This window comes from Dromiciops gliroides, chromosome 3 (genome assembly GCF_019393635.1).
Source record: "Dromiciops gliroides isolate mDroGli1 chromosome 3, mDroGli1.pri, whole genome shotgun sequence".
In the NCBI taxonomy this organism is placed as follows: domain Eukaryota; kingdom Metazoa; phylum Chordata; class Mammalia; order Microbiotheria; family Microbiotheriidae; genus Dromiciops; species Dromiciops gliroides.
The window spans coordinates 34,682,277-34,708,440 of record NC_057863.1 but is presented as its reverse complement, the minus strand read 5'-3'; the positions used below and the strand labels follow the sequence as shown (position 1 = coordinate 34,708,440).

Sequence of the window (26,164 nt, the reverse complement as noted above, 5' to 3'; positions counted from 1 at the left end):
AATGGATATTCCTTGAGGACAGGAACACTTTTGTCTTTTCTTGTGTCACCAGTGCTTAACGTAGAGCCTGGAACACTGTAAATGCTTATAAATGCTTATTGATTGACTGACTGACTGCTTAGACACCATATTTAAAAACCTCCATATGGCCAGAATTGGCACTCATTTTGACTACCCTCTCTTGCTTTTCATGCTTAAGAAAGAAGTATAAGAAGTGAAAGAAAACTAAAAGTTTTTAAGCTTGTTGTCTTTTTTTGTTTGTTTGTTTGTTTGTTTTTTTTTAGTGAGGCAATTGGGGCTAAGTGACTTGCCCAGGGTCACACAGCTCGTAAGTGTTAAGTGTCTGAGTCCGGATTTGAACTCAGGTACTCCTGACTCCAGGGCCGGCGGTCTATCCACTGTGCCATCTAGCTGCCCCTAAGCTTGTTGTCTTACAAATGGTAAAGGGCAGTGTGGTGTAGTGGAAAGATCACTAGATTGTTTGAGGTCAATGACCAGCTGTGTAACCTGGGCAAGGTACTTAATCTGTCTAAGATTCGATTTCCTTATACATAAAATATAGTGGTAGAATCAGACAATATCTACAGCCTCTTCCATATCTAAATCCTGGGATCTTATGAACTATGGTTCTCATCTTGCCCCATTCAGGTTGGTCATGTGCTGATCTAGGGGGCCAATCCTATCTCACTTATCAAATCTACATATGATTTACCCTAGTTATCAACTTTCACTTATTACCAGGGAGAGGAGAGGAAGGAAGGAGGGAAATCAGTACTTGATGGAAGCTAAAAGTGATGAGTGTCATCCCTGATCATAATGACAACTCCATTATTATGTGACTAGGGAGCCATTCCACTGATAGAGAGAGGGCATCTCCCCTACTGATGATGACTGTGCTCCATCTGATTATGGATAATCATGGTCACCTTGATGACTGAAACCTCAGCAGTCATGACAATCAACAAAAGTCAACAATTTTAGAAGGGTAACTCAAATGAGAGATTGCACAAGTGCCTGGTCAGAACATAGATTCCCCCTCTGGGCTATTGTTCTCTTCCTTTGCCAAAGGAATTGCATCCCTCAAAACACATGTTATAAAATCAAATGCACAGCATCTCCTATACCCCTACTCTGAATTTTAATGCATTATCACTCTGTACACTGAGAAAACAAGTGACCATATGTACTGTACACCCAAGGAGTTGTAACTGTGAAGAACAATGGCTGTGAGTCAACAACAGAATTAAACTACTCCCTCTTGTGAGGCTCTTCTGAATATTTTAAGTGTTGCCCTGGAAGTGTGGGATTATGTGAAAGCATAAACATTAGCTTAATGTATTTTTTTACACAGAGCATGCTAGAATCTAAAAATCAAAATTGAAATGCAGAAAATAACTTTGGGATAAATTTGATTTTTTTTTCATGTGTGATTAAAACATGATTGAAGAGGCACACTTTATGTATAATTAAAGTTGCTTTGTAATTAAGAGATTTAAGCATGTATAGAAAATGATACAGCTTAGTTGGGAGACTTGACAAAGGCGTCTATTAACCACTCACTCTTCCAGTAAGCCTGTGACTCAAATGTTTTCCTATTCTAATGCTGATACAGGCCTTGGATTTTTTTAAAGCTGCCAATTTCCCCATTTTCAAAATGCTTATCCTTCCTTCCATGCAAAAGTAATAGAAAAGCAATCCTGGCATTCCGTGAACTACCCAAGGCAATAATGTAGAACACTGAAAACTGACTTGAAAAAGCTCCAGGGAAAAGAAGGCATTAGCCATTTATTGAGTAGAGAGACAGATTTTGGGGTGGGAGTGGAGATACAGTAAAATACTGGATACCCTTTGAGTACAGAATGTGAATATTGGAATTAGATTAAGCTAAGCCTTCACTGATCTCTGTCCACCCTGCCCCCAGCTGCCAGTGCCCTTCTTCTCTCTCCAAACTACCTTGTATTCGTTTTGTGCATTCTGTATATACTCATGCATGATCATGTGATCTCCCCCACTAAGACATAACCACCTAAACAGGGAGAGACTTTCAGTTTTAGTTTTGCATCCTCAATGTTTAATACAGTGCCAGCCATATAGTAAAGGTCTATTAATGACTTATGGATTAATGGAATTTTGAGAAATTATTATTAATAATTAATTTCTTGGGAAGTTCAGTACTCCTCACTTCTTTCTAAATTCTTCGTGGTTCTTTTTTTTTTTCTGAAGGACTTTACTGATAAGATTTGGACTAACTTTCTTGCACTAGACCATAACTAAGTGGAAGCTATTGTGCTCCCAATCAGCTTGGGTGGGATCTACATTCTTTCTCTAGTGTCTTTTTTACCAAGATTTGAGTGACCTAAGTCTCTTATCCAAAGACCTCATTTTAATAAAATCCGCTACCAATCATGTCAACCAATTAGATTTGATCGCTATTTGATATAGCACCTATAGTTAGAAGGGCATATAAAATGTGAATTCACCCCCATTTTGGTCTTTGGTCTCAGAGATATCCATTGACCATCCTTTTATTAATTACCCACTGTCCTTATCAATAAAGTGATTAAATTACCCATAAACTATGTCTCTCATCTTTTTAAACATTAGAGAGTACAACAAGTTGTTTGGCTTCCTTCATCTCTCATCCCTGCTTCCTTACTGCTGTTTTCTAATATATACCATCTCTGTATCCTGATATTCTACATCTCCCTCTTAAGCCATCAAGTCAGAAGATTTTGCAAAAAGGATCCAACTAATCTAAAGAATTTATTGGGAAATGTCAGCCTTTCTCTGTTGATCTTGCCTTTCCTGTCTCGATTATTTTTCCATTTGTGACTCTAGTATTATCTTTTGGACCTATAAAGTCTAATTTCTTATCTGCTATTTCTTATGTATCTTGTATTGGAATTGTTTGTGCTCTCGTTTGGTCCTGGCCAAGAATCCTCATGCTGAGTCCCTTACCTGAACATCTTATCCTTGTAGCTTGATTCAGGAGAAACACTTCACTGACCTACAGTAAGATGCATTCAAGAGGTCCCCCTAAAGTGGAGGAATCAACTTAGATCAGCCTCTGTCCCATATGGTATTTAGCTTCTTTGGACAAAGCAGGGTTGGCCCATCAGACCAATGACAGACACATAACAACTCACTCAGCTCATACTTGAAGACTTCCCAGCTTGGAAGAAGCTATCAAAACTTTTCTCTGACCTTCCATAACCCAGTCACCTGCATGCCAGAATACAAAATTATAAAGATGGAGAGAAAGAAGTTGAAAGAGTCCTCTGCTCAAAAGCCTTCAGTGTTCTCTTATTTACTCTGGGATACAATACAAACCCTCATCATGTCATGTAAATATTTCAGCAATGTGGCTCCAATCTACTTCTCTAACCTTAATTTTGCATACTCCCTTTTTTAGTGCACTGAACATTTTAAACTAATTAGACTATTAGGTCTTCCATGAATTTTAAACTCATACCATATCCTTACTAATGCAAGCAGGCTTCCCCCCTTAAATCCTTGTCAGGGATCCACTCTCCCTCTTCATTCCCCTATTTCAGAGGCTTTATGTCACTTTTAGTTTCAATTTGTGTGATGCTATCTCTTAGAAGCCTTTCCTGTCTACCTCACCTGAAAGTATTCTCTTGTTCCTCAAATTTTCAGAGAATCTTGTCTGAGTCTCTCCTCTTCCCCATCATACTCTTCCTTGTTATTACACTCTCTCTTTCAGTAGAATGAAAACTTCATGGGAGGAGGATCTGCATCATGTTTTGTCTTTGTAACCCTAAATCCAATGCACTTCCTTAAACACAGTAAATGCTTAATAAATATTTGTCAAATCCAATTTGATCAAAGAAAATGAAATTAAGGGCTGAATGTCCAATAATTTAACATTATCAGTAAGGCATCTGCCTTCCAAAAGAGGACTTTTAATAGAGTCTCCAGTTGGTGAAATGGTTGGGGGAGATGCTTTTAATGTGGGGTTCTCTACTGTTCCTTAACTATTCTAAGTGGTCAATGACTTACCCATCTTTTCCCCCATCAAACATTATTTATCAGTGAGTAAAATACATGGAATCAGCATTGTTTCATACACAGCTGCATACCATCCCCTCCCCCTCCCCACCTTCTTCATTTTTGTAAGCATCTCTGCACCCACAAGGCCTATTAAAAACAAAAGAATGTTCTCTGGGGAAGAGAGCGTGGGTTGGCACAGTGAATATTCAAATACCAGTGGAGAACCCGGAAATTCTGAGGTTCCCTGTCCTAGTTCTTGAGTCTTGGTCTCTGTCCAAGCTACTGCTTCCAATTCTTGGTTCTCACTTCTGACAGATAGGTAGCTGAGATGCAAGTGTAGAACACAGTGATGTAATACAAGAATACGGGGTCATTGTTCATGAATGTTTATTTCCAGTTCTTATTTCTCCAGTTACACACTACCCTCCCCCAATCCTTTTTTCCTCCTCCATGGTCTCTGCACTCATAAAGGGAAGAATAATTTCAGCACCTCTAGAGCTACTTAAGATTAAAGGAATCTATAACATGCCACACCACTGCTGCTAGCACAGAGTTATAATACTAGCAATAAACTCCCATAGAAGCTGATTTAAGCTTTAATAGAGAACCAATGTCAAAGAAGGCTGGAAGTGTTGCTGTGTTATTATCCATTTCATGGATACCAGCAGCAGTATCCAGGCTGCTATTAAAATTTAATTAACGATTTAGAAAACAAATTTACTTTTGATTATTTCAATCAACTGCCATGTTTTGAATAAGAGATGAAATACTTAAAACCTACATATGAGTGCATGGTGGATTCCTTGCCAAAAAGAGTAATGGGTTTTTACCCTGTCCAGAATGTTTAAATAACTTTTTTTTTCATTCCACAATATTGTTTTCATGACCATATTATATTTTTAAAGTCTTATCACCAAAATAACAGGTTAAATAACCAGCCAATTTAAAAAATTATTTAAAATAATTTTATACCTATCAGTCCTGGATTAACTAAAACAACCAATTCCCCCCAAAAAAATATTTAACTTGAAGTTGGATGCTAACCTGAGATAGCTGGAACTTAAGTGCAAAACAGATCAGTTTCAGAGTCACTAAAGAAAGGTCAGCGTTTAAAAAATCCAAAAGACATATTGTGTCTCGCTGAAATTATTTCATTTAATTATTTTCTCATTGTGAGTAACCATAAGATGGGCATATGCAATAAGAATATAGAAAAAATTCTAGATGTTTGCCAAGTTTTTTTGAATCCGACAAAAATTCACAAATAAATCTTAAGGATAACATTATGTAATAGTCATTTCATCTCTGTTCTTAAAGACCTGGAATCCTGTATTTAGAACTAAAATGGATATTTTAGGTCATATAGTCCAACATTCCCATTTTACATATGAGAACAATGAGGCATAGAGAAATGAACTGATTTGCCCAATCTTACAAAAACAGTAAGTCGAATCAAATTTAGAATACATTTCTTTTATACCCTAATCCAGAATTCTTTCCTGTATTCTATTTTTCCTCTAATACTGAATTCAAATTCTGGCATTAACTAACTATTATTCATTAATTAACTACACACACACATACACACACACACACACACACATATATATATGTATATATAACGTGCATATACACATACTTCTGTTGTTAATAAAAAACAATATCATAAATCCACGAGATATTACACTGCAACCATATTTATTACAGGAGAAATGAACATGCATGTGGAATCCTGAGCCAGGACAAAGAGTTCACAATCCAAAAAAAGTGTAATGTGTAGTTTTTTAATCCCTCTGAACCTCTGTTTCCTCACCTGTAAAAGTGAGATGATGACAGTTGAATTCCCAAGAATTTTGTAAAGAGTTTTGCAAAACTTCAAATGCTTTGGAAATATGAGCTATTATGTACATGAGGGGTAAACACCAAATCTTTCAAATCAAATATATACCGACCTAATTAACAATATGCTCCATACAAGGCATTGCACTAGGTCCTATTGTGGACACAAATTATGTTCATATATTTATTTAGCTTTTGGCATATTTTGCCCTTCCCTCCCCAGTAGAATGTTAATCTTGAGGGCAGAGAATATTTTTTTTGGTTCTTTCTCTATCTCCAGGGTCTTACAATGTCTTCCACATAGTAGGTGTTCAATAAATATGGATGAGATTAGATGAAATGTTTATGTGCTGCTTGGGAATATAATATATCAAATGTAAGAAGTCACTTCAAAGAATGTATAATCTAATTTGGAAGATAAAAAAATAAATATGAGAGAAAATGGATATAACAAAAGATAACCAATTCCATATAATAACCAAAAAAATTGTTCCAGAGTAGTACAAGGTTAATAATGATTTTATATACACATATGATATATGTATTTGTATAAAATTTACATATATGTAATACATATAAGCATGCTGTATGCATGCATGGACTGGCATACATGTATGTGTGTACATATTTATATTGTGTATTTATATACATGCGTGTATGTATATATTTAAGTTCATATGATCCACACAAAGGCTAGAAAAGTTGAAAGGAGGGTTGGAGAGGACACAGTGTTGGAGTGACTTAGTTAGTTTTCACAGACTGGGAGAAATTTAAATTGGGTCTTAAAGGTTAGAATGGGATAAGTAGAAGTGTAGAGAAGACATAGTAAAAGAGGGGGAGCTTATAAGCAATGGCCTGGAATCTGGAAAGCACAAACCATGTTTATAGAATCAAAGAACTTAGGAGTGTCAGTAACTAGACCAGATAACTAGTTGGGGACGAGACTAGATAGGTAGATGGAAATAAATTGATTGTCAACAAAGGAGTTAAGACTTTATACTCCAGGTAAGGGAACTTCTAAAGGATTTTGATCAGGGAAATAACATAATGAAAGCACTGATTTAGGATGATTAGCCTGACTGTAGAACATAAGATAGATGAGAGATGAGAAGGGAGAGGGTCGGTTAAGAGGCAGTTGAAAAAAATCCAGATGAGGTGATGAGAGCCTGAACTAGAGAGATTGGAAAGGAAATGGGGGTGGGGGGAGTGAATTTAACAAATGATGTGAAGGAAGAAGTCACATGACTTGATGACTGATTGGTTATCATGCTCAAGAAAGTAGCCAAAGGTGACGATATTGTTGGCAGAAATTGGAGTTATCATTCAGAGTTGATTTGGGTAAAAAGAAGGAATAAAAATAATAATAATAGCAAAACATTTAAATGGCTACCTCCTTTTCCCCAGGCTATCTGGAAATATATTGATTAATTTCTCCACTAATTCACTCCAAAGATATAAAATCAAAATACCTCTTGCAAAATAAGTATCTACTTTTTTCATGTATACTATAGACTTTTCTATATAATTTTAGTTCAAGTTGCTATTCATATAAAACCATAATCCTACTTCACATATACACATATATGATATGTGTACAATAATGTATATGTCTATATTTCATTTTTATATATTTTAGATGCAAAAGGAAATTCAAAATATGGAAAATGAGGTTCCACTTTTATCTTTACTCTCCAGAATTCTATTTACTTCCATGTGATACCTCCCTTCTTGGATTCCAATACCAAGGTACGAGCAAGCTACTTTCTTTTCATTTCTAATAGATACATGTGGGTCATGTAACTTCATCATCTCTACAAAAGTGAAGTTAAGGATTATGCAAAGGGCCAAGAAGAAGTTGAGTATCAGCCAATGGTCAACAAAGAGTCACCCTGTAGATGTGAACAGGGTACATAATACATTACAGAGAAGGAGCTCTGCAGAAGAGCTTTTTCAGGATGTCATCAGACAGATGTATATGTATTTCCAATCCTTCACACAGTTCTGATAACATAGTAATAAATACTTTAATTTGTTCATTTATGCATGTCCAAAAAGGAAGACAGGCTTTTCACATGGCAAGGGTGAAGAATAACCAGTGTGTAGACTATATATTTCATTAGTATCCTCATGATATCAAAAGAATGTGAAGGCATGTTGGGTGGACTTCCTATATAGGAAACATGGGAGGGGATAGATGAAAATCATAAATGAAGACTAGGCATGGGTGGGCTACAGATCTATCCCAGTGGTGGGTGTACATAGTTTAATATAGTGATGGTGGTGGTGGTGGTGATGATGATGATAAACCTTGAGAGAGTACTTAAACTTTTGCAAACCAATTTTCATATGTTCTTTTAAATCATATTCACAACCATCTTATGGGGTAGTTATCACAATTGTCCTCATTTTAAAGATGAGAAGACTAAGTAAGGCTTACAGAGTTTTGGTGAATTACCCAGGTTCATTCATTGAATAAGGAATCTGAGGAAGGATTTGCACTCCAGTATTCCTGACTCCAAGTATAGTACCCATAGTGCTCTTTGCACATGCTCCCTAAGCAGAAATCCATAGGAGTTCTGGGGATACACATTAACAGTTGTTATTAACATGGTTAACCAAGCATAAGATAATCATAAAGATTTTCCAGTACAAACTATTTTGAGGAAACAAAGTGTACTTTTTTTTGGGGGGGGCAGGGCAATGGGGGTTAAGTGACTTGCCCAGGGTCACACAGCTAGTAAGTGTCAAGTGTCTGAGGTCGGATTTGAACTCAGGTACTCCTGAATCCAGGGTCCGTGCTTTATCTACTGCGCCACCTAGCTGTCCCTCAAAGTGTACTTTTTAATGAAGTTTTACCCCACTCAACCCCTAAGTATCCTTTCAAAGACCATGTGTCCCAATTTCTCATTTATAAAACATTGTAATGACTTAGGGAGTCATAGGAGACTGTCCCAAGAAGGGTATAAGGGACTTTTGTTGCAAATTCTGCGTCTGAGGGAACCAGAGAATATTACAGCAGAGTTTAGGAGTCATCTAGCAACTTCCCCAAGCCCATTTCATATATAATGAAACTGAGACCCACAGAGGGACAGAGATTTAAGTTGATGAAACTGCCAGAAGCAAATTGATCTGGCTCAGGGACCAAGGAATTTCTGAGGTCTTCTTCACATCTCTTAATGGCATGGTAGTATGGTGGCAAGATGTGAAGAGGGAGTCCAGGAAGTAGAGAGGAGGGTGATTATACTACACACCATGTAGTGAGAAAATTGAGTAATCAGGGGGAAGTTGGAGAAAAGAAGAAAGGAACAAGCATGTCTTAAGTCCTTCTCACGTGCCAGGCAATATGCTAAGCTCTTTCTAAATATTTTCTTATCTGATCGTGGAATCATGGAAGCTACCACACTGTTACTGTTGCCCTGGATTGACTCCTTAACCAAGCCAATACTCTGGGAGAGACTCCAGAGTCACTCTGTGGCGGTTATTTCTCTGGAGACAGGAAGTGACGTGCCCAATGTCACACAGTCTATCGCAAATCCAGGACTAGAACTCAGAAATCTCCCTAGCCAGTCTGAATCAGAATACTTCTCCAATTCCTCCTTCCCTTCTTCTGAGCTCATGTGTTTGTGGAGGCCTTGAGTCCAAGCCCTAATTCTATCCAAATCCATGCAAGTCCCTACAACCCATCATCTTGTCCCTAAGTGTGTATGTCAGGAGATGAGGGATGGCAGAATGAGGATCCTAACACAATCTCAAAATGAATGGCTGTTTTTATAAGCAGTTTATTAATAAGATCATTGAATCAGACAGATCTGATTAGGACCTTAACATCCATGGAGTCCGCGTCTTTCATTTTGCTAATGGATAGCATCTGTCAAGCAGCTACCATGTGCCAGACTTTGTGCTAGACACTGAAGACACAAAGACCAAAATGATACAGCTGCTGCCCTCAAGGTGAACATAAAAGTCCTCGTGTTGTGGTGCTTGAGATGAGTCTTTAAGAATCCTAAGAGGCTTAGATGAAACGGGAGGGCATTCCATTCATGAGGTGCAAAGGGATGAAGTTGGGACATGGAATGTTTTATGTAACAGAAAGAAAACCAGCTTGGCTGAACCATCCTTCATGAAGGGAAATACTATGTTATAAGAGAAATATGCTTCATACCACAGAAACAATACATGTAACTAACAAGACCCCTCTCAACCTCAATAGCATTATCAGGTGAGAACAACTCTTTGATTTATAGAATCAAAGGGGTACCATAAAAAAAGAACAGTTCCTAGATACCTTTATTGACTCAATCAGTTAAGGGCATAGACTATGTATGAACAACCTCATTAATCAAGTTGGAAGGAAATGAAGTATTTTAAGACATTCATGAAATCAAATCACAAAATAGATTAATATTGGTTAAAAGACTTGGAAACACCTCTGATCCCATTTATATAAGAGAAGGAGATTCCACTGAAATATCCCAGCAACTGATCCAGGAGTATTTTGAAAAGGCCTATCCCATATACTCTCCATTCTAGTCCCATGGATTGTATTATAGAAAAGATTGAAACCAGATATTTTGAGAAGAGTACTCTACTAGGGATTTGAACCTTGGAGCTCCACAGAGAACTGCTCACACCTCAGTGTAGAAAAAAAAGGAAAAGACTTCCATCCAACCAGAAATTTTGAGTTACTCCTTTGCCACATGCTCTCTAAGCTTACATTCACTTTCCCTGGAGTCTGTAAAAAATGATTATTATTAGCTAATTTAACATGGAAAAATTTATATAATTGGATCTATGAAAACTTATAATATATGAAAAATCATAAGTTTATGAAAAATTATAATTGGGCCGTAAGTCCCTTCGTGGTCACCATGCAAATGTAGAAATATTTTGTTAACTTGCCTAATTTGGGGGGACTAATCTATCTGAGTGACTAATCTGGGGACTTTTTACTAGCTGGCTATTTGACTGCCATTAACTTAATATGGGCCATTTATAAAGTTCCACCACACTGCTCCCACTCCCAAAATTGATAAGCAAAGGATTAAGAAGCCTCTTCACTAAATAATCAAAACAGAGTTTGTTTATGAGATACAATTTAAAATTATGAATACAGGGAAATAAATGTACAACCTGACTGCATTCCTGTGGTCTCTTCCCACTTTTGTGCCTGGAACTTTTTTTAATACAATAAGGGCAGTTGCTGCCTCTTGCCTTAGGGTATGTTCCACTTTCACTGCTCAGCTAACTCCAAGCCCCTTTTACTTTGTCTATCCCCCTGCTTCTAACTTTCCTCTCCTTACTGCCACCGCTGAACCCCTTGTTTCGCTCTCATGGACCTCTCCTTCCGTTCTCCTAGTGCTCCAGTCTTTCTGCTCTTTTAATCTCATCAGCCTCCCTCGATCTTGTCTGCCAGCCTCCTGAATCTAATTCCCAGGTCTATATATATTTTCCTTTTCTCCACTCAAATCTTGGGGCTCTTTGCGCCCCCCAAAGACCAAGCTAATCCGCCAGCCAGAGCTGCGGCTAGGGCTGGGGGGACACTCGAGCATCACATGCCTCAGCACAGGCTACGGCAGAGCCCGGCCTGGACAAGCCCAGGATCTCTGGGATAGATCCACTCAGGTCGGAGGGAGTTCTGTCTGACCTGGCGTCTCATACAGCCCATGGGGCTTTTTGGCTCAGCTAAAGAGGAGGGGGAGGGGCACCAGCACCTCCCACACAGAAGAGACCCTGAGGGCCTAAGGCTTTCTAATCTCAGCCCAAAGGTAGGGTCCCCAAATCAAAATAAATTTCCACAAGTCTTTATGTATTTATGGAACAGTATGTCCCCAAATACTCCTAACTATCAGATAGCAACTGGATAATCAATTCGGAACATACTGTAACGATTGGAATGATGCCACCTGCTGGAGACTTACTGTAGAAGAGTTCCGCCCATGAAGTGAAGGTCTTTGAGGGCAAGACCAGGAGTCTTTTCTTTGGTGTGAGGAAGTGACGCGGGCTAGTGGAAGGAGGAAGGAAGAGACTGGCGCTCAGTCTCAGGCTCTTTCCTCTGGACTCTGGTGGAGAGCGGAGCTAGAAATGTGCTCTCCCTTTAATAGATAGGAATCTAGGCCTTTCTCTCTCTTTACCAAATTCTTATTCTCCTTAATAAATGCTTAAAAGTCTAACTCTTGCTAAAGCTTATAATTTATTGGCGACCACTCATTGGATATTTTAGACAGACTAGCTAGAATTTTAGCCCTTAACAATACCAGTGGGGGCTCATAAGTGACAGTACTTTAAAAAGTTACCCTCAGAATTACCTCTAAATCCTAAGGAAAAGAATACTGTTCTCTAGGAACCTAGGCTGCTACTGGTAATAGGGTTTAGGAGAGTGAGCTTAGAGCCCATGCTACATTGTAATAAACCTGGGAAGGCAAGTTGGAACGAGCTTTGAAGGGGTTTAAACACCAAAATGTGATTCAGTGCTTTTAAAGCAATATACTAGAAAGAGCAAAATCAATCCCACTTTAAATGACATCTCATATTCCTTTAAAACAAGTTTCAATTTCCTGCTTCCTTGATTGCAGACAATCAGAATCAAATGGGTGTTAGAAGAGAGATTAGCACCTACTGGAGACTCTTCCTTTGAATCATCAGGGACTTTTTGATATCTATATTGATATATCAAAAAGTACTGAAAAGGTAGGTGGGTATTTTATATTAAAGATACATGAAAGATAGTCTTATGTACACAAGATGGTAGCTCACTAGTCATAAGGCATTTACAAGTCTCTTGAAAGAAGTTCATTCTGCAGAAGAGACAAAGGACCAAAGAAAAGATATGAACTTGAGAGCATTGGTTCTGGAGTCACAAGACCTTGAGTCTCCCACCTTACCTCTTCTCATAATTCCTGTGTAAGTCAACCTCCCTGGGCCTCAGTTTCCTCACTGCTAAATTTATAAGGTTGCATTAGATGCCTTCTATAGCTCCTTCTAGGTCTAGGCCTATGACAATACTATTAAACCCAATGCACTTTATATTTTAATGAATTAAAATGGATTGCTTTTAGGCTTAATCAGAGAATAGTATACTTTTAGAGGTGGAGGGGACTTTTCAGGAATCTGAGGAAATTCATTTTAAAGGAGATTTTTATTGTTGTTTTTTATGGGAGCTTTTGTTTCCTCTTGAAATGAATTCACTTGTAAAAATAGTTAATTAGGTTGAAATACACTATTTTGGGGCCTCTTTTCATGAGAGGCCACAAACATCAGTTGAGAAAGGGTAATGGCACACGTGTAGAGAGTTTGTTATTCATTGGAAAATAAATTTTCTGCTTTCTGACGACTCAATAACACTCATAACTTTCAGATAGAATACAAGGAAGAAAACCTTTTGTCTGTGGAATTTCACCACAAAAATGTCAATACAAAGCCACAAGGCCTACTGACAGACTGGACCAACCATAGAATCGTCTGCAATTTTATGTTTTTAATCAATGGTATATGGCTGTCACTTAAAAAGAGCAACAGCATGTGGCCTCCATAACAGACATGTAACTTGGACAGGCGACTGGGATTTTGTCCCCACATGTCAAATTTAGAGGTTCCTGCCAGCGCTTGCAATTCAATCCAATTCAATAAACATTTGAGTGACTACTATGTAGCAGGCATTATGCTAACCAATCCTTTATCCAGTTAAAAACAACATAAGCCAGGGGCAGCTAGGTGGCGTAGTGGATAAAGCACTGGCCCTGGAGTCAGGAGGACCTGAGTTCAAATCCAGCCTCAGACACTCGATACTTACTAGCTGTGTGACCCTGGGCAAGTCACTTAGCGCTCATTGCCCCACCAAAAACAAAAATAAACAAACAAAAAAAATAGGACAGTCCCTAAGAAACTGCCAGATTGACACTGAAGTATGGTCTTCCTTTAGATTATTCACCTCTCCCAACCTACATCACTGACAGACACATGCATACACAATTACTTTATTAGAAACAGCTATAAGGCACAGTGGCTAGAGAAATGGACTTTGTCATGAGTTCAAATCCTTCCTCATATATATGTTGTATTTCCCTGACCAATCAGTCAACAAGTATTTATTAAATGCCAACAATGTGTTAGGCACCATGTCAGGGTTGGCTTCTCTCAGTCTCAATTTCCTCAGCTGTAAAAGGAGGAGGTTAGACTCTGAAGCCTCTAGGGTGGTCTCTATCCATTCATTCTAAATCTATATTCTTATGATTCCTCTTCCATCCTTTCCAATGATTGCAGAATTTCTACTGCTTGCCCCTATACAGTCTGTGACAAGAAGATTCCTAAAGTCTTAAGACTTTACCTCCTAGTTCTGTTCTGTTCTGTTCTGTTCTGTTCTGTTCTGTTCTGTTCTGTTCTGTTCTGTTCTGTTCTGTTCTGTTCTCTCTCTCTCTCTCTCTCTCTCTCACACACACACACACACACACACACAGTAAAGACAGTAAAAGAAGACCTGTGTTCACATTCCATCTCAGCCAATTACTTAATTATGTGTGGCCTTGGCCAAGTCACTTAATTTCTTAGCCTCAGTTTCCTCATCTATAAAAACTATATAATAATAACACCTATCTCACAAAGTTATTGTGAGGACCACGTAAGTTAATCTGTAAGGAACTTTCCCATTCTTAAAGCCCTCTATAAATGCTAGCTATTATTATTATTATTTCTCATTTCTCTGCTAGTAAATATTAAATAATATTTGTGTTATCAAAAATATGGAAAAGATTGTTGGATTTGGTTCAAAAATAATTTAGATTTTTTTTGATGTAGCAACTTTCAATCCGATAAATAATTCCTAAATGGTTTGTCACGTTAATTTCTTTTTATTAACTTCAACAAATGCTCACTAAGTCCCTACTGTGTTCCAGGAACTGAAGAATCAAAAAGAAACTCAAGATAATCGGCAAGGACTATACCTTCTTAATTGATACGGGCAGAACTGAAATTGTGTCTTGCTTAGCTGATGACATGCAGTTAGATAGAGAGCTAACAGAGTTCATCCATAAGTATATTAGTGTGTGTGTTAGTGCATTTATATGTAGATATAGATAATATAGATATAAATATAAACAATACACATATATGTATATATACATGTTTGTATATGTGTATATACTGTATATATACATATATGTATGACCGTGTGTGTGTATATATGTATATATACATATATATAAGCAAAGTATATTTATGAATGAACTCTATTGGTTCATATAGATCTATATATGGATATAACTCATATAAATATAGATTATCAGCAAATATTGCAAATGGACAATGAATTGGACCCAGAATTAAACAGGAGGTGGAGGGCATGCTGAATGTCTTTCAGGAAATTGTCGTGTTTTTGTTTGGTTGGTTTTTTGCCCTAAATTTCCCCACAGTTTTTATTGTTGCTTTCAATACCAATATTCTAGCAATGTTACTGTACGACTATAAGTCATATAATATTGTAGCCTCCAAATAACTCAACACAAGCATTCATCAGTATTCAATGGAAAGGTTCACAGCTAAAACCTACATGAACTTAGGATATCTCAGAAAAAAACAGAGTAAAGGATGGCAACAAGAAAATATGTGATTGAGGGGCCACTAGGTGGCGCAGTGGATAAAGCACTGGCCCTGGATTCAGGAGGACTTGAGTTCAAATCCAGCCTCAGATACTTAACACTTACTAGCTGTGTAACCCTGGGCAAGTCACTTAACCCCAATTGCCCTGCAAAAAAAGAAAAAAGAAAAAGAAAGAAAGAAAATATATGATTGAAAAACAAGATGGGTTAGTCATATGGCATGAGTTAGGGACTCCTGTGTACAACTCTTTGGTATTTTTATGATAGCAGGAGAGGAAGACAATTCTTTTTTTTTTCTTTTTTTTTTTTTTTTTTTTAGTGAGGCAATTGGGGTTAAGTGACTTGCCCAGGGTCACACAGCTAGTAAGTGTTAAGTGTCTGAGGCCGGATTTGAACTCAGGTACTCCTGACTCCTGGGCCAGTGCTCTATCTACTGCGCCACCTATCTGCCCTGAGGAAGACAATTCTTAATATTTTGGGTGGGGTCCCATGACTAATTGAGGTGGGAGGGGAGGGTGTTGTATATGTATGCTTTAAAGTATGTCTTTGTAAGTTTGGATTAGGGACTAAGGAAGTAAACAAGGCTGAGATGTGGAATTAAGAGGCAATAAGAGTTTAAGGCTAATGAGCATTTTTATTATAGAGAGTGATGCCCACCCACTCCACTCCCAAGGTCTTTAGTCTCCCTATTCTCATAGTCCCAATTACTGGACATGGTAACAAGAAATTTAATAGTAACTTAATCTACCACTAAACTCAGAAGAGGCTCCAAAATAATCTAATTTAGCTTCCTTGTTTTACTGTTGAGAAAGTTAAGACCTGGAGGCAAATCAAAGAGACCTTCAGAGGCCCAAATCACTCAAGTAGGGTTATGACTCAAACCCCTATCTTCTGACTGGAAATACAGAGTTTCAACACTTCACCCAGTTCCATGTGCTGTCTTGTAATGTCTACCACTAGCCTTTTCTCCACATCTACATCAAAGAGTTTGCGTCGGAAAAAACCTCAGAGGTCATCTAGTTCGTACAGGGGTGTGCTGGAGTCAGCTCATGGTTGTTTAGGAGAGTCTGAGAGGGCTGGTTTTTAAATTTTCATCGTGAGCATTTATATCTTGGGAATAAGCAAACACTACAAATCAGGGTTTGATTTACTAAATGAAAGGAAGGTATAGAGAAAATTTTAATAATGATGATTAAGCTTAAAAATGTGCTCTGCAAACTTTTTTTTTTTTTTACAGATGTGGTCTGTACATGGGTAATATCATCTCCCTAGTCCTATACATTATACTTCAGATTCCATTAGGTTTTGTACTGCTTTGCTTTCATAGGAAACTGCTGATGAAGCTTTTAGTATTTGAAAGTCCGCAGACTCTTTGCAAATGAACAGCTATCTGCCCATACCTCCTCCTCTTCCTTGGATTTTTGAACCCATGTATAGCACTATATTTTTATCCTAATTAAATTTCATCTTGTTTAATTTTGTCCAATTTTCCTACTTTTCACATTCCTTCAGGTTATATCTCTGTTCTTTAGTGTGTTAAATGACTCTGAGTTTTATTTTGCCTGGACAGTAAATGAGGATACAATTCATGCCTTTATGCAAATTATTGATAAAGCTATCAATAAAACTGTTTGCTGTGATAATATCTTTTTTTTTTTTTAATGAGGCAATTGGGGTTAAGTGACTTGCCCAGGGTCACATAGCTAGTAAGTGTTAAGTTTCTGAGGATGGATTTGAACTCAGGTACTCCTGACTCCAGGGCCGGTGCTCTATCCACTGAGCCACCTAGCTGCCCCGATAATATCTTAATATATACTTCACAGGGCATTGATGAGGCTAAAATCATATAAATGTATGTGAAGTACTTTGCAAACTTTAAATTAATCTCTAAATGTTTGCTACCTTGAAAGGAGAGCAGAAAAAATTCTAAGGTTTCTAATGCCAGGCATCAGAGGCATTTACTTTATATCTTAAACATAAGTAAGCACATAGTAGGCATTTAGTGAATCTAAATCCAATGATTTACCTGAACCAAAGAGAGCATTTCTCTAATTATAGGGAAATCTTTATGACTAAGTTTAAAAAAAAAAAAGCCATGTCATTATGGGCTTGGTTTGTTGTTGTTGTTGTTGTTGCTGTTTGTTTGTTTCTTTCTTTTGGCAGGGCAATGAGGGTTAAGTGACTTGCCCAGGGTCACACAGTTAGTAAGTATCAAGTGTCTGAGTTCAGATTTGAACTTAGGTCCTCCTGAATCCAGGGCTGGTGCTTTATCCACTATAGTGCCACCTAGCTGCCCCCTCTATTACATCATTCTGCCCTTCCCAATCCCTCACTGGGAGGATCAAATAAAAAATCCTGTTTGACATTCAAAGCCCTTGATAAGGATAGGCTCTTGATAAGAACATACAGGTTTTCAATAGTAAGAGGTAGGATACAACTTCACATCACTTGACACTCAATCTTCTCTCCTTTCTACCACATTATGCCAGGTCATACCTATCCCAGAAATGCAATGACTTCTTAAATAGGAGCTACTTTAATGGAATGATGATATTTTGTGTCAGCAATTTTTGTTCCATTTTTAATAAGGTTTGTCAAATAGCTACATGTAAGCTTTTGAGAACATACAATAAATCTTAGAATCATAGATATGAAGCGAGAATGGATTTTAGAGATCAGCAACATTCTCAATTTATAACTGAGGAAACCTGAAGTCCAAAGAGTCTGTAATTTGCTCAAGATCACATAAGTAGTAGATAGCAAAGACAAGATTTGAACCCCCAACCTCTACCTTGAAAGGCAGTGCCCTTTCCAGTACACTAAACTGATTCAAAGAATGGAGAAGATCAAGGCAGGTTGTCATGGAAAAACTCCCTAAAACCTACTGAAATCAGGTTTCAGCAATGGCAAAGGCCCAATATTATAATCCTACCTTTTCCCACAACAACATATAATCAGCAATAGTAACAATAATAGGAACACTAATATTTTTGATGGTGCTGACATAACCTTTGCCCCTACCTGCCAAATTCTTCCTTTATGGGCTCCTAAACCGAAGGTGTTTATGGCCAGGATTGAGAAGGGAATGAGCTCATAAGAATTCTTTGTTATTATCTCCCTTTTGTAACCATGCCTTGGCTTTCCTTCAAGCCTTAGTTAAAAATCTCACTTTCTCTAAGAAGCCTCTCCTGATCTCCCTTAATGCTAGTGTCTTCAATCTGAGATTATCTCCTATTTATTCTGTACCTGTCTTCTTTTTAAAAAGTTGTTTGAATCTTGACTCCCCCATTAGATTGTAAAATCCTTGAGGGCAGGGACTATCTTTGTCTTTCTTTGTATTCCCAGTGCTTAGAACACTCACTGGCACATAGTAGATGTTTAATAAATGCCTATTGAGTTCTTGACTTACCTAAATGCTCATGTGGGTGAGAGTTAGCCAGGGAAAGTAATATGGACATGATGCAGGTCATCAGATAGAGAGAAAAATAAACTTTGGGTATGATAGATAGGGAAGAAATAAAATAAAATGGAACCAGCCTACTTCTTGATTTCCTGCTGTTTTCTTAAGAAGACTTTAATAGCAAAGCAAGACACTCTTTGAGCATGAGCTGGATCCTGAGACAAGCAGTGAATGTATGGAAATTATACATTCCATACACATGAGGGGTAAAGATAGAGGTTAGAGTTCAGATTTATTGACATTAAAAGTAAGAAACCAACTAAAGGGACATTAAGTTCCTATTTCACTTTCCTTGGTGTGAAATCAACCCTTCAGGAAGATTTTCATTAGTGGAAAAGTCCCCAGGGTAGTCACCTGCCAGCTCCCTCTGTAATGGTGACGGATGAAAAATAGATTTCTCAACTTTTGCCTTATTTACCAACCAAAGAGGGTGACTGTCAGGTGTAGGGATTTACAGGCTGGTAGGAAATATCTCCTTGGGTTGTCGTGATGTATCTGGGTTTATTATTTATGTGATTAAAAAGTGATATACGGGGCAGCTAGGTGGCGCAGTGGATAGAGCACTGGCCCTAGATTCAGGAGGACCTGGGTTCAAATCCGGCCTCAGACACTTAACACTTACTAGCTGTGTGACCCTGGGCAAGTCACTTAACCCCAACTGCCTCACCAAAAAAAAAAAAAGTGATATACATTATGGCTTGTGTGTGTGTTTGTGTGTGTGTGTGCGTGTGAATGACCTAGATTGAAATACAGTTAGCACCAAAGGAGGGGCAGAATCCTTTGGAACGTGTGTGTATGAATGAAGACTCTGGTTGGATAAGTCCACACTCAAGCCTGAGGTTAAAGAAATGTGTTGGAATCCAGAAAAGAGCTAGGCCTAAGAAAAGAGAGGTATCAAGCTTTCAGAGAGCCAGAGAGAGTTTGGTGGTCAGCACAGAGTTTTCTCTTACATTGGGTGGCAAAGAATGCCAATAAGATTGAAGGCTTGACCAAGAACACCAGTCCTTACTACTTAGTAGAGTGAATCACTGGTCAGTAGCACCCCCTGATGGTTAAAATAATAAAAATTCTTCAAGGCACATAAGGAAAAGGAATAATAATGGACTTTTAATAATCATTTAAAGTTGGTTATGTTCTTTGCAAATATTTTCTTGTATCAGTTCTACAATAAGCCTGGGAAGTAGTTTCTATAGGTATTATAATCTATATTTTATGGATGAAGCAATTGAGGCTCATCAAATTTAAATGATGCCCCATGGCTACTTACCTAGTAAGGGACAGAGGCTTGATTGTGAACCCAGGTCTTCTTGGACTTGTAGACCAGGGCTATATCCATTATGCCACAGTGACTGCCCCAGTGAAATGTTCACAAAATAATTTTACTTATCCATGATCAAGAAAAGAACCAGAATGGCATAGCTGAGTGGTCAGTTTTGAAGTCAGTAATCGCTGGGTTCAAATCTCATGTCAGTCAAATCCTCATTCTGGGACCAAGGGTGAAGCACTTATATTCTTTTCAGGCATCAAGCAGAATCCAAACAAAATTGAACTGAACTTAATAAATTGTTTGACTTGAGTACAACAGAATGAAAGCTTCTTGAGGCCAAAGACTATTTCATTTTTCTTTTTGCATCCCCACAATAATAGTTATTGCACACAAGAAGCACTTAATTAAATTCTTATGGAATTTAATGGATAGGGTCCAACTCCTAATTGCACCTTGTGGGTTAATTCCATTGGCAAAATGGTAGCAACATGAAAACTCATAAAGGAATGGTCACATGTCATGATTCATCATCACTCAAGTAACAATTCTTTGGTGGGAACAAAATTCTCATCGAGTCAACATGGTTTTGTTTTGTCTCAAATTTATTTTCTCTTCTTCATTGCATTTTGTTGAACACATGGCAACCCACAGAGACACATGATAAATTGTGCTGCTATTTGTAATGATACTTCCCCACAATAAATAACATGTCAATAATATTAAGTGGAACAACAATGGCACACAGTATGGGAGACATTTTAAACAAAACATTAAGAGTCTACTGATGGCTAACAATATCCTCTGTCTCCTGTTCCTGATTACTTTTCAAACGAATAAAAGTCAGGGTAAGGAAAACCTGGGTGAATACATTTCTTCCCTGCCCAAAAACTGTCCAATTGAATTATTTTTTCAACCATTCTCAGGTGTTACAAGTGAATTTTTATAGCATTATAAATATATTTTTTCTTTTAAAGGTGCTACCCCTAAATAAAAATGCGCTCCCTAACAGTCTTACACTCAACCCCTCCCCCATGTAGCTGATGCTTTCTGCTGGCTTTCATTTTTCAACTTGCATCTAGATGGATTTCCTTGGAGGAGAGCATGATGGGAGGGGGAATAGCCAGTCCCCAAAGGAAATTCAGCTGTGTTAATTGATGAAAAGAAGAAAGCTATCAGAAAAGTATCAGGTACTTGTAGTGGGGGGGGAAAGTGTATGGGGCAAGGGGGAGTGGTCACAGCGAGGATGAATGTTGTCAGCTTTTTCTAAAGCACAACAGCCAACGAAAGCTGGACTGCAGTTCCTGCTTAGGTTTAAGAGGATTGGACAGGCTAACAGACTAGCCGGCTTACAGAAAACATAGACTTCTTTTAATCAAAGCATGTAATCAGAAGGCTGGAGCGATGATTACCTTCTACTTTCCCCATGAATCACAGAACCAATCAGCTGGATAGGTGCACTTGGGCTCAGTCTCTGCCAAGGGCATTGTAAACTTAACATTGATGTACTTAACATTTAATATTTTAAATACCCGGATGACCCTTACTCCTGAGCACTTTTTGAATAGCCTCTATGTTCACTGGGTTACAATGCCTTCCTGAAATCCAGAGGCATTTTATAGGTTTTACACTCAAACACATGTCCCTACACCTTTCATCGATGACATTTTTATGTCTAAGAAGCTTTTAATAATTGAGTGCCATTAATTTTGGGAGAAATAGAGTAAGAGGCAGTAATTTACTTTCCCAGTGTGACAATTCATTTCATTTTTGTGAGATTGTCTGCTATATTTTTAGTATACAAAGGAGAAAAGATAGGAGAATTAGATATCCATAAAATGCAGCATAATCTACAGTCAGCTAAATGGACGCTTATTTCCCAAAGGTCCTGGTTATCATTAATGACATAGAAGTACAAAGGGACTATGGGGCCCTCACAAGGGCCAAGGAAATGTTGATTGCGCTTGAAGAACATCAAGGCCTGAAGAACAACAGTCTAAAACCCTGGAACACATCTCTACCTTTAAAACAGTGAAGACGTCACCCCATCCCGAATGAATAATTTCCAATTCAAAATCACAGCCTAAATGATTTTGAATTCACCGCAGGTGCCTTTTCATCATCACCCACAAGACCACAAGGCATTCTGCTGAGGCAGGCAGGAGCCAGGACAGAATATTTTAAATGTTTGGATTACCTGCTAGTGCCTAAGGAGTCTCATTCATTGCTTAATAATGCCTCCATTGCTCATAACAAGGCTTCCAGGGAGTGTAATCTTTCCTTGGGCATGGGCGGAAATGGGAATCCTTCCCATAGCAAATGTTCAGGGTTGCAGACTAACTTTCTTGTTGCTTGTCAGATTGAAGGGAGATGGAGCAGAGAGCAGAAGGAAAACAAGAATTGGCCAGGATGCCCAGCCCAGGATGCCTGCGGCTTATTAGGAGGCAAGAAGTAGGCTGCAGTACAGAGGAGAATTTTATTCTGGAAGCTGCATTGTTTCCTCAGTCCGGCTCGATCTAAACATTTCTCCAATTAATTTTCCCTGCTTCCACAGTACACATTTCTCTTTTCCTTTTGTGGCTTCTCCTCTAGTTTCCCTAAGCAATGCTTGGCCTTCTTCCCCATTTATACAGAACTCAAAATCTGCAATAGATAACTGGCTTTCTGCACATAGGAGGTGGTGAGGACTCCAGGCGGCTCATAGTCACTGACTCTCTTTTCTTTCCCCTCCTCACTCCATCTCTCCCTCCCCTCTATTCTAACCCACTTCATCACCTCTTCTCCCACATAAACACAGTGCCCTCTCTGCTCAATCAGACAAACACCAGCTCTTGGTTCCTTGACAGGGAAAGATGCTAGAGCATCCTCCTCCTCCTCCTCCTCCTCCTCCTCCTCCACCTCCTCCTCTTCCTCCTCAGCCACCTTCTTTTTTTCTTTCACACTCACAAAGCTCTCCTCTTCCCTCACACTGAGGAAAGGGTCAATGGACTAAAGGTGTGTATTGGGGGAAGGGGTAGAGACAAGTAAGGAGGGGGAAGAGGAGAACCATTTGGGGAAAGGAGGAGGCAAAAAGGGGAAGGGACTGAGCTGAGGTATGGAGAGAATTGAATCCACCGAGAGATAGACAGCTGGAAAAACAGAGACAGATAGAGAGAAAGAGAGAAACAAACAGAGAGATGGAGAGAAACCCAGAAATAAAGACAAAGGCAGACAACAACAACAGCAAACCAGTCAGAGACAGTGGGATAGGAAGGTAGAGAGTAAAAGACAGAGACAGAGATGAGAACAAGGCTGGATCAAGGCAAACCAGTGAAGGACCACCAAGAACATGTAATTTGCAAACTGCCAAGGCAGAGATGATAGAGCAGCACCAAAGGCAGTGGGGGGGGGTGGGGTGGGAACATGGGCTTAGAGGGGTGTGAGTCAGTAGATAAGAAGGTGAAGTCCCTAACCTCCTGGGATGACTTCAGGGACAGAAAACATGTCACCAGAAGAGGCTTTTAAAAAACGATTTTTATTTGCAGCATAATAATGGACTTTCAAAAGAAAAAGAAGTCCTATTTACTTTTCTAATCCCTTGATTCAGCTCCTTCACTAAGAACTCTTTCTTAAATAACTTCCCAATGAAATTAATTTGCTTACTCACAGAAAATCTGATTTTCTACCACCTAGCCATGCCCAGAAAAAAATGTAATGCCTATTTAAAAAAAATGTAAATAAAGGCTTCTTTGTTTAATTAGCTACCGTTTTGAGAAAACTGTCCTGTTCATTAAAGTTAAATGCAGTATGGTGGGAGGGTGGGAAGAGAAAAGTGCTTAAAACATAAAGTTATTCAGGAAGCAAAGAAAGAATATTTTCCCCCAAACCTTTCCAGAACTCCCTAAATAAGGAAACGCAATGGAGGGGAAAGTCATTCTGGGCTGAAAAGGGAAACGTTTAACTCCGAGCGATTGTATTTTGTCCCCCCTTCCCAACCTAACAACCCCCCCAAGAATACAGGGAAAGGGGGAGAGGAGGACGAGGAGTGAGGCGGGTTGGTGGTGACGCGGAGAAGACAAGGAACGCAAAGACCAGGAGGGAGAGAAGTTCTAGGGAGCTGAAGGAGATCATCGGTGCCTAGGGGAGGGAGGAAAGGGCTGCCTTACCTTGCCACTCCACCAGCCCCGTGCGCCCCTGCTCTGCAGCCTCCTAGCACCTCGTACTTGGTGCTGCTTAATGGGGAGCTGAAGGAGGGCCGCCTCTTACACCATTCTTCGGGCCCCTTTCCCTTGACAACGGATGCCAAAGCCTGAGATTAACACTGTCCTCCTCGTTCTCCATTAGCTCCGAGCCATTCTGGATCCCAAGACAGCGAGGCGAAGAAGCTTCCCGTGGGCATGCCGAGGAGCACGGGGACGTTTCTGCCGTCGGTCAATAAATATCGAAGCAGACGGACAGACAGAGAGAAAGAGAGACAGAGACAAGAGAGCTGGGAAGGGAGAGAGCTGGGGCTAGGGAGATGCGATCTGGGTAGAGATCCGGAGCGGGAAAGGACCCCAGATTGTCGCTGGCAACTGGAAACCGAAGGGGAGGGGAGGAAAACTTGGCAAGCACCACGGATCCGAGCAGAGACCTGCTGCCAGAGACAGGATTCCCCCAGCAGATTGGGGGGTGGGGGGGGCGAAACCAAAGCAAGCCAAACTCGCAACCCCCCTCGCTCCCTCCCCACTTGAGCCTGGCCACCGCTTTCCACGCGCAAGAGGAGGCGTTGGGTGACTTGGAGAGAGAGAGAGCGGTGGCGGCCGGGCTGAAGCTCTGACCCGGGCTCGGGCAGGCGGCGTCGGCAAAGTGAGCAGTCGCCCGCTCAAAGACAGCAACAGCAAAGGAGGCAGGAACCCGGGATGCTGAGGATGCTGCTGCTGGTACTGGCGGCACGGAGGTAGCGGCTGCTGCTGTTACTGCTGCTGCTGCTGCGACTGCTGCTGCTGCTGCTGCTGCTGCTACTGCTGCTGCTATTGCTGCTGCCTCTGCTGCTGCTGCAGTTAGCTGACTTCCTTCTCTTGCTCCCAGCTCCTTGCAGCCGACGCCGCTGCTACCTGTAGACAAGACACACTCACACACATCCACACACACATCCACATACAGAGGAGCTCACACGCGCGCGCCTGCGCGCGCAAACACACACACACGCACACGCGCGCGTGCACACACACACACGCACAAACACGCACACACTCCGGGAGCAATGCAAAGCAACTAGGCAAGAGCCTCCAGTCACCAACCTACCCCGCCTCTGTCACCCTAGAAAGATTGATCAATAACCCCCACCCCAGCTCAGTGCAGCCGCCCATACCCACATACTGCTCCCCCACACACCCCCATGTCTGCCTAAACCGAGCTCTCCTTGGAGTGAGAGGGGTCGTGGAAGGCTGGGGAGCACATCCAGGGTCTATACAGATATGCTCTGGTTGATGCTGCTGCCGCTTGAGGGGTAGGAGCTGGGGAGTATGAGTGGGAGAGGCCTGGCCTCCCTAGGAGGTCAGGATTGATCTCCACTCCCTATCTCATCCCGGGGCTGCCTCGACTGGCCAGAAACAGCAACAGCAGCAGCCAGGAAGGCAGCGAGCCAGCACCGAGGGGTTAAGGGCCCCAAGCGTCACTTGTGACGTGTACCTAAAGACTGGGGGAAACAAATGCGTGGACGGGCACAGACCTAGCTCCAGATTCTTCTGAAGGCCTCCTACGCTGAAAGTTGTCTGATCCAGTGTGTGTGTGTGTGTGTGTGTGTGTGTGTGTGTGTGTGTGTGTGTGTGTGTGTGTGTGTAAAGGTAGAGCAGACCTAGACTCAGAGAAATAGCCACCTCGTGTTAAGACCCTCTAAAATTATCTAACATGACCCTCCCTTCACTAAACTCCCTCATTTGTTCCACTTCTTAGACCTGGAGGGAAAATCGGCCCCTCCCTCACTTGATTGCCAACGGACAAGGTTCTGTGGGAGTAGTGGAGAAGTAGCATCACACT

General features: G+C 40.0%; 1 protein-coding gene across 1 annotated transcript in view; it reads right to left on the bottom strand.

Annotated features, from left to right (window-relative positions):
* NLGN1 (neuroligin 1) overlaps positions 1-24,496 on the bottom strand; it is a 1,111,477-nt gene extending 1,086,981 nt beyond the window's left edge. Inside the window, exon 1 of the mRNA XM_043993178.1 lies at positions 24,310-24,496. The gene's annotated coding sequence lies outside the window, so the exon portion shown is untranslated. The remainder of the gene's footprint in view (positions 1-24,309) is intronic.
* Between the last annotated feature and the right edge of the window lie 1,668 nt (positions 24,497-26,164).